This window comes from Lepidochelys olivacea, assembly GCF_965140295.1.
Source record: "Lepidochelys olivacea isolate rLepOli2 genome assembly, chromosome: 4".
Classification (NCBI taxonomy): Eukaryota; Metazoa; Chordata; order Testudines; family Cheloniidae; genus Lepidochelys; species Lepidochelys olivacea.
Window position 1 is genome coordinate 100487629 of NC_140414.1, and position 12353 is coordinate 100499981.

Genomic DNA, 12353 nt, shown 5'->3' on the forward strand with positions numbered 1-12353 from the left:
ATATTTGACAAATGAATACATGTACTTTTATATAGCTAAATAATGCAGTCTTAGCACCTCCCTTCACCAGTCTGCTAGAAAAAAGCTTTGGATTATTATACTATTAAAAATTCACTAAATATTATTAATTATCTGTCTTGGTTTTAGATTTAGATCTTGCTAAGATATGTCATGTAACCATGTTTGAATTGTGTTATTGTGTTGGGTACAGGACTGGAAGCTCTTGTTGGCAGGGACTGTCTTCCTGTTTTTGTTTATCAACAAGTACACTGGTATTCTATAATAATTACATTATTTTTATTAAGAATTTGATGTCATATAAGTTGCTAAATGTTTCATGATTATGCATTTGTATTGTGGGCCACAGAGCCATGGGTCCATTGTCCTAGACCGAGTACAGACACAACAAAGAGACCGTCCCTGCCCAAAATAATTTACAAAGTCTGAAGGAGGACTCACCTGGTCAGCTTGTCTCCTCTGCACCAGCACATTGGCTAGCAACCTGCTTGCAGAGTGGCAATCCCTGAAAAAAAATGTTTGTGTATTTAGGGCATCCTTTATTATGACACATTGTATAGTAAGTTACCGCTATTCAGGCCAGCAGTGACTTGTAATCCTTGCTTGACTGTACCATATGCAATGTTTGGGTGGTTTCAAACTATGCAATTATTTCAACTCCTTGCACAATGAGTTTGACCATGCCCCCTTTTCAGCCTGTTTTGGGTATTCTACATCAAATAGTATGCAGTGCTGCCATTTCAGTTTGGAAACAACTCGTATACAAATTCTCTTTCATGAAGGATTTTGAGATTTTCAAATTTGGCTGGCACAAAATCTGAAAGTTTCAAAATCCTCAAATACCTCCCTAAAAATCATTTTGGATCTATCAGAACATTTTGTGTTGCTGAAACTGTTTTTAAATTTTATAATACAAAATAAACAAATAAAAACTTGAAATGAAAAGTTTGCTTCAAAACCAAACTGAAATATTTCACTCCAGAAATGTTAACCTGATATTACCTTATCTGACTGCTAGGTGTTAAATCAAAGATGCTGTTAAGAGGGAAGGAAACAGTAACCAAAACAATGAAAAAGGTAAGACATATAGGACAAACAGCTTCCAAGGAGTTACCAATGGCAGGGCCATCAATTCGGAAGACGCTGTCTGCTTGGCCCTGCCAAGGGGTACTCTTACAAAGGATGAAAGCTTAGGATCAAAGGAGATCCTAAATTCTAAAGATGCTGGCCTCGGTAAAATGTCAGTGAGAGCTGAGCTTCAGGATATTCCTATCTCCAGCTAGGAGAAGTAGACTACGCTGGACCCACTTAAGCTATGGATAGAGAGGTTAAATTTAGGTGAGGAAATATGCGACTAGAACTTTTTGTTTTGTTAATCCATTTTCCTAAATGATTTATTCCCTTTGGCAATTAAATTCTACTTTGTTTTGAAGATGTTGCTTGTGACTCACTTTAATGAGCTCCTGTCACAGGTCCCTGGAGACAAAGGGTAGATAGGAGCCAAATACAATTGGAACTGTTAGTTTAACACAGCTGGAAAACAGGGTGCTGCATCCCAGAGATTTGAGTCCAAAAGTGATAGGATTGCGTGATTCCACCCAGCAAGAGGTAAAAGTAGTGAAACTGGTCATTTCAGGCATTTGATGGCTGTTCAATGTTTTGTGCGCATGAGGTGCTGAGTTCTATCCAGTTAGTACTGGGAAATATGGTATAATTATTGGTAGTCTCAAAAGAAAGGCCAAATCTTGAATAGCCATGGAGGCAGACTCAGGCCTTCTGCATGATGCTCCATGTAGACAGACCTGTGCCTATGCACAGCCGCATTGACTGCAATAGCACTAGCTTCCACAGACACAGACTAGTGCCTCATTCTCTCACCTAAAGATGGTCCCTCCAGTTCAAGATTGAGGGTTATTGATGCAGAATGCACAGTCATTGCTCAGGCTGTACTTATTCTGTGGAGAAAGAAAATATTTAAATTTTTGCCTGTCATGTACTAAAAATTCAGTTTAAAGTATTTTTAAAGTGAATATGTCATCTCCTTCTCATGTATTCTAGATCTGTTTCAAGAGCATAACATATAGTCAATAGACTTTAAGCATAGGATTAACTTTAAGCATGTTTTTAAGTAGTGTCCTGAATAGGGATAGACATAAGCATATGCATAAGTGCTTTCCTGAATCAGGGCCAAAGTTCATATAAAACATGTCTATAAACAGCAGTTAGAAATTAATGTTTCTTATAGCAACTGTATACATAGTATAATAGTTAAGAAAAAAATCCTTCTCCTAGTTTTGTATTTATATCTGTTAGATGCCATTTAAAATCCAGGCTAAAAAAATAAACAACCTGTCCAATCTATAAACTTTGTATCCTACTACTAAAGCATTATTTTATTATTGCTGCTTTTCCGAAAGGTTTTGATTCTCTGACTGATCGGCTGCAGACACCTTGAGTCATTTATTTTTCTCCGTCACTTCATGTTAAGTCAGGTGGCATAACAAAATATGACTGATTCAACTGAAAACTTCAAAAAGGTTGTTCACTAAAATAAAGTAGTTAAGGCAACTATGCTTTGGTTTAGAAAACTAATTCAGTCACACTGGTTTCATGCTATCTTTTGTTTGCTCAATCCATATGGTGCCTCTGTTATGCTCCAGGATGATAATCATGTCCTATTTTTCTTGTGATTTCACTGAGTTAGAAAATAAAATGTTGGAAAAATGTATTTTTGCACTAATACCCATATTATTTTTACCATATATATATATATATATATATATATATATATGCTATTTGTTCTTGGATCCAAAATGTCACACACACACAGATAAAAGAACTATATTTCAACCATACATAAATCAGTTACTAATATCTAATTTTAAAAAGGGACCATCAATTGAAATAGTCAAATTAATGAAGATACAGTTCTTTGATCACTCATCCTAGAGTGTACTGGTGTGATTCAATGCCCATTTAAGCAAGTGAAAAGAATCTCATAGACTTCCATGGGAACTGGATCAGATCCAATAAACCCATTTAGAGAATCTCTGAATTAAGGAAAATGCTAAATTTTTAAACAGTGATCACGTAGATTTTACTCACTGGAAAATGCTAGATTTAAAAATGATATTCCTTTTAAGATTATTGCTCCAGATTTTTGTATTTGGGGTTTGAAAATGTGCGTGTTTAATCTGTGCATGTAATTAACATAACTGGATGCACAGGTGTGACATTTTGGTAACTGCACATACAACTGAATTTATTATAGTTATTATTATTTGTATTACAGTAGCTGTTGGAGACACCAGTCCAAATCCGAGCCCCACTATTCAAGTATTTAATAGGAAACAGTCCCTGTCCAAAAGAGTTTATAGTCTATACAGACAAGACCGAGGGGCAATAGAAGCACAGAGAGGTAAAGTGACACCAGCTCAGTGCTGGATCTGGAAATAGAATCCAGGTTTCCTGAGTCCAGTCCAGTGTCCTATCCATCAGACCATGCAGTATGCCTAATTGTAAATGTGTGGATGGAATTACTGTGCTTATACACTCAATTGTGATAAATACATGCATAAATCATTTGCACAGTGATGAAAATCTTTCTCCAACATGGATAAAGATAATGTCAAGGAATGTATGGATCCTTTTATTAGTAAATATTGATCCATAGATTAGATCTGTCTTAATATATAATCACTACTGAAGGTGTAAAATTGTGCTTTAAAATATTATAGTAAATAGTTCAAACTACTTTTGAGATATATTTTTTTTATGAAAACTAAAAGCTGCATGTCAAGATATGACACCCATGTGGAGCCAACAGGAAAAGGAAGGTTCAGGATTCTAGGCTGGAATTATATGTGGAAAAACAAGGGTTAATGAGCCAGACCCAGAAAATAACTGAAACAACTCTTGAAATCTGTTGGGACCACAGAAGAGGTTGAGCCATAGGATAAATTAAAAATGATTGTAGCCAGGAACAAATATTTGAAGAATGTCCAAGATAGCCTTTTCATAGATGTTGATGACCTCAAGTTCATCAGCAATCAATTAACAAGGTAAAAAGGTCTACTGAAGACAAGCTGAAAGAGGCTATTACCCCTGCTACAGAAAATGGATGGAGACTTTCCTTTAGCTCAAGTGGAACCCAAAGGAGTTTTTGACATAGTAGGTCATGTACTGAAGCCAAATAGCAAAATATTACTGTGTTCTGTAAGATTCTTTACAATCAAAACTCTCACAATTCTTCTATTTCAAAGGTCCCAGTCCTGTAAGGTTCTGAGCACCTTCAGTGAAATCAGTGGGATTTTAGGGTGCTCAGCAACTTTCATGACATAGGTACATGACACCTTTTGTAGAATTGAATTGTTTTCAAGTGTCTAATTCAGTCTGCAACATATAGATTAGTATGTTCTAGTTTGAAATTACCTCTAATCACCTGAGTTGGAAACGTATGTTGTGGAAGACTAAAACATAAACTCCTTTAAATGTTGGGGTATTCTAAATTTAAAACTTCAAAGTGAGAGAATATGTAATTATTTCCTCCCTGGACGAACAGAAAAAAGAGTCTTAATACAAGAAAATGTTTACCTGTATTAATATAGTGATCATCATCACACTAATTCTTGGTGTGATTTAAAGCTAAAAATTTCTGTCTGCAGGTTAAACAGACTTTATTAATAGCTTCCTATAAAATCTGTGAAACGTGTAATTGTGGAAAACACGTTAGTACCCTTTAGTGAAGAGAGAAACTATTTTGCCTGTGAGGTAAGAACATTCATCAATTTCTTTATTAATGGTTTTACCTAGAAATTCAATAGACTTGAAAAGACAGGATAGTGTGGAGACAAAGTATGTAATAAAATGTCTAAAACAACAAGTAGCTTATATAAAGTTAGCATGCTGTAGACATAGTTCCATCTTTTGCTGTTAAATTGCTCAGAAGAGACCAAACTGATAGTATCAAAAATAGAGGATTTTGAAAACTCTTTTGGTATGGACAGCAATGGATTTTATTTTAGCTAATTAATGTTAAAGGCTTTTGGTAGAAAAGCAAATTTTCATGAGCACCATCCATACAAGTGATAAATTCCAGTGTTATTTTTTGGTCCTGACTCTTAATTTAGTGTAATCTTCTATTTACATATCTCTGCTCATGGGGTCTGATCCAAGGGTCAATATAATGTTCCACTTACTTCAATGGCTTTGGGGTCAGGCTCATAAACCTTACCTACTCGCTCATATTCTATGAACCTTGTGAAACATCCTTACGTTGGCTTTGGCACATGTAAATTCTGCCAAATCTTGTGTGCATGTGCTGCAAAACAAGTGAGTGTAGGGAGCTGGTCTAATTAGGGTGAACTGGCTTCTGCAAGAGCCAAGCAAAATGATGACATTGCTCGATTGAGTGCTGTGAAAGGGAGGTGCTAAAGAACAGGCAGCTCTCTTCTGGCCCAAGAAAGCTTGGGGGCTTTAGAAAGCCCCCTGACCATAATTGCATATATACAGATATTGGTGTATAGACATGCTGGTTGTAATGTGATGTTTCATTCTGTGTTAGCCATAAGAAGTACTAATGGTGAGTGTGCTACTCCAGTCCACACTGAGCCTTCAGGTTGCCTCTACCTTGTGTCAACGGATGGCTCAGGGAATCTCTGCTGGTCCACGCAGAGCACTCTACCCATCTTCAACAAGAGTTGGAAAAGAAAAGCTAGAATTTAGCCTCATGGCTGTGGCATGTAAGGGAAAGCATTTCTGCGGTGGATTTACAGTCATTTTAAAACTAGTGTTTGTTTTTGAGAGGATGTATGTTCATGAAATGACTCCTTGCAAAGACATAAAGCCATCATGGTATGGAAGGGTCTGTGAAAGTTTCCATCCAAAACTGCAACACCTCTGCTTTTATTGTATTTTTTTAGTTTACATTATCTTTAATCAAGAGACCCTTTACCAAGAATAATGCGGTGGCTTTTCTGATTTGGATGGTTCTTCACAAGGGACTAGACTACCTTTCATTTTACTTATGATCTATATTCAAATTTGATTGCAGGTCTCCAGAGTTAATATGCTGTACCAGCCCATTTGGTACCCAGTCTTCAGGGTATCCCTTTTCTAAAGGTTTGGGTTGCAAAGTCAAATACAACAAATACAAAGTCAAATTCAGCAATGTATGTGACACAGTTTATATTTGTCCTTTCGACTGTTGACAGACTGTGAAACTGATATACATAGACATTCACCTGTGTCTCTGGAGATACTAGGCAAAATTATTCTGTGGCCTAATGAGTTACCCTAGGGATAAATTTGGCCTGTTACAATTCACATGAACAGTTAGATGAGCAGAGCAATTGCTGCTATACATTTTTATTAAACAGGCCAGTGCTTAAAATATATCCCTGTGCTGATTTTATTCTCATTGTTTTGTGGACTAGTCTCCTTATGTCTTTTTTCTCAATTGTTCATAAGTTGCACAAAATAGAAAAATGTGCTTCTTTTGCATCTATTCAAAAATAGAATTCATTAAAATGGTAAATTGACATACCCAGTAATAGCTCACAGGAATTTATGGCCAGTTGAAGAAGGCATCCAGAACATCATCTTGGATCTTACCACTTAACCTGGATGCCCAATTCAGTTGAGGATGTTGAGTTATCAGAAATGGTAACAGCTGGGAACATGTATATAAGCAGGCTGGGTAGAGATGGGTGCAGAGGTGTTGCCTGATTTAAGGAGATTAATATTATTATTTTATATAATATTGGTTATATTAATCTGATTAGATAATAAGGTTCTTGTCCCAGAATCAGGCTACACAGAGTTTGCAAGGACCTTTGGGATGTATGACAAGGACTATAAAACTGAGATAAATGTAGCCTTAAAGACTTCTATTAAGATAAATGGAATAATAATCAAATGGTAAAATAATTAGAGTTACAAAGGCAATAATATTGTTCTAGAGATACGTGTAATATTATGCCCTATAACGCTTTTGATTAATGTACTTGCCACTGGGTTATCAGGGAAGGGTGCAAGAGACAAAGGACCAGCCTCGCCTCTGGCATGCCAAGAGAGTTCAGGTTCAGGATCCTCAATTCTGGAGTGGGAGGTACAGAGTTTAGGAGGAGCTAAGAGCTATCGAAGACTAAATAAGTTAACTTAGAGCTTTACTTAACTAATTGACTTTAAACTTACAGTTAAGAACTAACAAACTAATAAACAAAGAAGTAAAAAGCCTCCTTGGCATGGTCACCCCTCTCATAGAGCTTGAACACTTAAGCCCTCCTATGTCCAAACTTAGTTTTCTCACCCACAACATGTCAGGGTACACTTACTCCATAGGTTGGTATGTTTGTATGTATTGATGACTTATACATACATATTAAAGACATTTGCAACCTATGTGTTGAATCAAAATAGCTCAACTGTTGAATATTCAAAATGAGCTTATTGCAGACCAAGAATTATTCACACAGATTATTTGGAAGAACAATACATTTGAGGAAACCACAATCTTATTGCTGTCAATTTGTAAACCAAAAGTGGTGAAATTCATTGAATGAATTATTTGTTATGAATTATTTGCAGTTCAGTTTAGGAAACAGTGATGCTATTTTGGGTTGGTTGCTTTCTGTGAAACTGGTATAAATGTAATTTTCCTCTTATTTGAGGCAACATTTTTCATACAAGTCTAATTTTAATCAAGGTTATTACTTAACAGTATTTAGCAACTTAAAACACAATGGCAGCTGCCTTCTTTTCAATTAAGAAATTACAAAGAATCTTTTGTTTTACACTTTAATGCTCTCTATCATCTTGCCAAAGCTGATTACTCTGTAGATATCATGTCAGCAAAGACTGAATCATTCTGCCATGGACATTTACTCTCCAGCAGATATTACCTGATAGCACACTCAAACAATCATTTCTTCCAGACTAAATGATGAATGGCTTAGCTTTTGGTGGGTTCACAAGGTCATGTCTGTTTGAGTGGGTGTACTCTCATGCACTGGGTTTGTGAAGCATAACTATAAATTATACAGGTTTCAGAGTAACAGCCGTGTTAGTCTGTATTCGCAAAAAGAAAAGGAGTACTTGTGGCACCTTAGACTAACCAATTTATTTGAGCATAAGCTTTCGTGAGCTACAGCTCACTTCATCGGATGCATACTGTGGAAAATAGAGAAGATGTTTTTACACACACAGACCAAGAAAAAATGGGTGTTTATCACTACAAAAGGTTTTCTCTCCCCCCAGCCCACTCTCCTGCTGGTAATAGCTTATCTACAGTGATCACTCTCCTTACAATGTGTATGATAATCAAGGTGAGCCATTTCCAGCACAAATCCAGGGTTTAACAAGAACCATAAACCATTTCCATAAACCTGGAAATCCTGGGCGCCCCATCATCTCAGGCATTGGCACCCTTACAGCAGAATTGTCTGGCTATGTAGACTCCCTCCTCAGGCCCTTCGCTACCAGCACTCTCAGCTACCTTCGAGACACCACTGACTTCCTGAGGAAACTACAATCCATTGGTGATCTTCCTGATGACACCATCCTGGCCACTATGGATGTAGAAGCCCTCTCACCAACATTCCACACAAAGATGGACTACAAGCTGTCAAGAACACTATCCCCGATAATGTCACGGCTAACCTGGTGGCTGAACTTTGTGACTTTGTCCTTACCCATAACTATTTTACATTTGGGGACAATGTATACCTTCAAATCAGCGGCACTGCTATGGGTACCCGCATGGCCCCACAGTATGCCAACATTTTTATGGCTGACTTAGAACAACGCTTCCTCAGCTCTCGTCCCCTAATGCCCCTACTCTACTTGCACTATATTGAGGACATCTTCATCATCTGGACCCATGGAAAAGAAGCCCTTGAGGAATTCCACCATGATTTCAACAATTTCCATCCCACCATCAACCTCAGCCTGGTCCAGTCCACACAAGAGATCCACTTCCTGGACACTACAGTGCTAATAAACGATGGTCACATAAACACCACCCTATACCAGAAACCCTACTGACCGCTATTCCTACCTATATGCCTCCAGCTTTCACCCTAACCACACCACACGATCCATTGTCTATAGCCAAGCTCTGCGATATAACCGCATTTGCTCCAACCCCTCAGACAGAGACAAACACCTATAAGATCTCTATCAAGCATTCTTACAACTACAATACCCATCTGCGGAAGTGAAGAATCAGATTGATAGAGCCAGAAGAGTTCCCAGAAGTCACCTACTACAGGACAGGCCTAACAAAGAAAATAACAGAATGCCACTAGCCATCACCTTCAGCCCCCAACTAAAACCCCTCCAACGCATTATCAAGGATCTACAACCTATCCTGAAGGATGACCCAACACTCTTACAAATCTTGGGAGACAGCCAAGTCCTTGCCTACAGACAGCCCCCCCAACCTGAAGCAAATACTCACCAGCAACCACATACCACACAACAGAACCACTAACCCAGGAACCTATCCTTGCAACAAAGCCCGATGCCAACTGTGCCCACATATCTATTCAGGGGACACCATCACAGAGCCTAATAACATCAGCCACACTATCAGAGGCTCGTTCACCTGCACATCTACCAATGTGATATATGCCATCATGTGCCAGCAATGCCCCTCTGCCATGTACATTGGGCAAACCGGACAGTCTCTACGTAAAAGAATAAATGGACATAAATCAGATGTCAAGAATTATCACATTCATAAACCAGTTGGAGAACACTTCAAACTCTCTGGTCACTCGATTTCTGATCTCAAAGTGACTATCCGTCAACAAAAAAACTTTGAAAATAGACTCCAACGAGAGACTGCTGAATTGGAATTCATTTGCAAATTGGATACAATTAACTTAGGTTACTTTTTATAATGAATCAACCATTCCCAGTTTCTATTCAAGCCTATTTCCCCTTGTTTATTCCTCCCCCCACACACACACTGTTCCTCAGTCGTTCTTGTTAAACCCTGGATTTGTGCTGGAAATGGCTCACCTTGATTATCATACACATTGTAAGGAGAGTGATCGCTTTAGATAAGCTATTACCAGCAGGAGAGTGGGCTGGGGGGAGAGAAAACCTTTTGTAGTGATAAACACCCATTTTTTCATGGTCTGTGTGTATAAAAACATCTTCTCTATTTTCCACAGTATGCATCCGATGAAGTGAGCTGTAGCTCACGAAAGCTTATGCTCAAATAAATTGGTTAGTCTCTAAGGTGCCACAAGTACTCCTTTTCTTTTTATAAATTATACAGTGCTTCTTATATGCACTGTCTTTTAGACAATGTGCAACAGTGTTCTTGTCATTGAAAAAAATTCCTGAATTCCTTTTGCTGATATCTGCAGATAGAATATTGTAAAAGAGCCAGAAATTGTAGGTATCACTATTACTTGGGGCTATCTTATCTTTACCACCTACTAAAGGACACAAAAGAGTCCCCTCTCATATCTCTGAACATTCAGTTAAAGACACTACAATTGCATCTCCAACCATGGTGGGGGAAAGAGAGAAGCAGGGGCAGAAAGTACATATTCACCAGCCACTGACTAAGCATATGTAGGGAGATTAAGGCCTGGTCAACACTACAAAATTTTGCGGTCATAACTATCTTGGTCAGGGGTGTGGAAAAAACCCCAAACACTCCCTAACCAACCAAAACCCTGTGTAACTGCAGCACTGCCAACAGAAGAGTGCCTCTGTCGACATAGATAATGCTGTTCAGGGAGGTGTGTAATGATGCCAGTAGTTAAGAATTAACAGACTAATAAACAAAAGAAGTAAGAGGTCTCCTTGGCATGGTCACCCCTCTCATAGACCTTGAACGCTTAAGCCCTCCTATGTCCAAACTTAGTTTTCTCACCCACAAAACGTTATTCCATAGGCTGGTTTGTTTGTATGTATTGATGACTTATATTAAAGACATTTGCTCATTCTCATGTCTGGTTACTTCTGTCCTAACCAGTTATTTTGGTTATTTTCAAGTTCTTTATGGTATACCTGCTAAGTTTAAAGGGGGTATTAACTTAGGTAGCCCCCTATACCAACCTGCTTCAACACATCCTTTATCTATCTATGTTAAAGTTCACAACCATATATGGAGCTTTATGCATGGACAGCAGGTGGAAACCCCCTTTGGGGAGCCTAGCTCATGGCTCTACCCATGGCCCCCTCCCAGGGCCGGAGCCCAACGAGCCCTCCCCACCCCTGCCCAGAGGAGCCCTGTGTGCCCGCCCCCCCTCGGCCAGAGGAGCCCCAGGCCAGCCACTTCCACGCCACCCCCTCCCCTCTCCAGACCGCAAGCCACCCAGGAAAAGCCACAGGATCTCTTATCAAAAGCCCAGGTTCCTCTTTGGTATGCCCCATGCAGGTTCTGGGGTGGCTGAGGAGGCAGTATGTGCTGCTCAGTTTCCTGCATTCATCAATAATCGCTCTAGAGTCCAGGGAGATTACTGGTGAACCCAGGAAGCAGAATAGCACATACCAGCTCCTCAGCCACCCCGAAACCTACATGGGACATAATAAAACAAAAACGTCCCCTGCCAAACCCTCAACCGGGTGTCTGGCAGCAGCGGTAGTGCCAGGGGAGGCTCCTCTTATACCCGCCAACCATGATCTTACGCTTTAGCTCATCACCACCTATCTGGGTGAAAGGCCCCAAACAAATGTATACTAACTTTGCCTTAGCTCAACATACAGGATGTAGCCTGTAGTTCCTTGCGTTACAGCCAAAAAACCTTTAATATAAACCTATTATAATAAGCAAATAATCAAACCCATAAGACAATAAGAACCCCATCAGAAAATATATTTAGGCAAGCAAGCAGGCTAGCTCTATAGGCTATAGGACTCCATGCAACAAAACCAATCTGTTCCTTCCCTCTATTCATAGAATTTGTCTGTCATAAAGCAGTAACAAATATGACATAGCATAAACTATTGTGTACTAGGTCGTTTTAAGCGCATTGGTAATGATGAGGAAAGAAAATCTTGGGACTTGTTCTGTTTCTGAAGTCTTTTAAAAACTCATTTACATCTAGTAAAAATTACTTTCTGGAATTAGTGCTTATATTAAAACTGCCTACTTCTTGCCCAGTTTGTATTATTTTTAAAAGGGTTGGACAATCAAAATGGAAAATTGGCTAATCAACTGGCTCTTGCAAGGCTGCAATTACAGAATTTATAATAATTAAATTGAAACTAAAACAAAAAAGTCGAACAGAGTGAGACATAGTGGGTGAGGCAATATCTTTTATTGGACCAACTTCTGTTGGTGAGAGAGACAAAGAACTCTTCAGGTTAAAGAA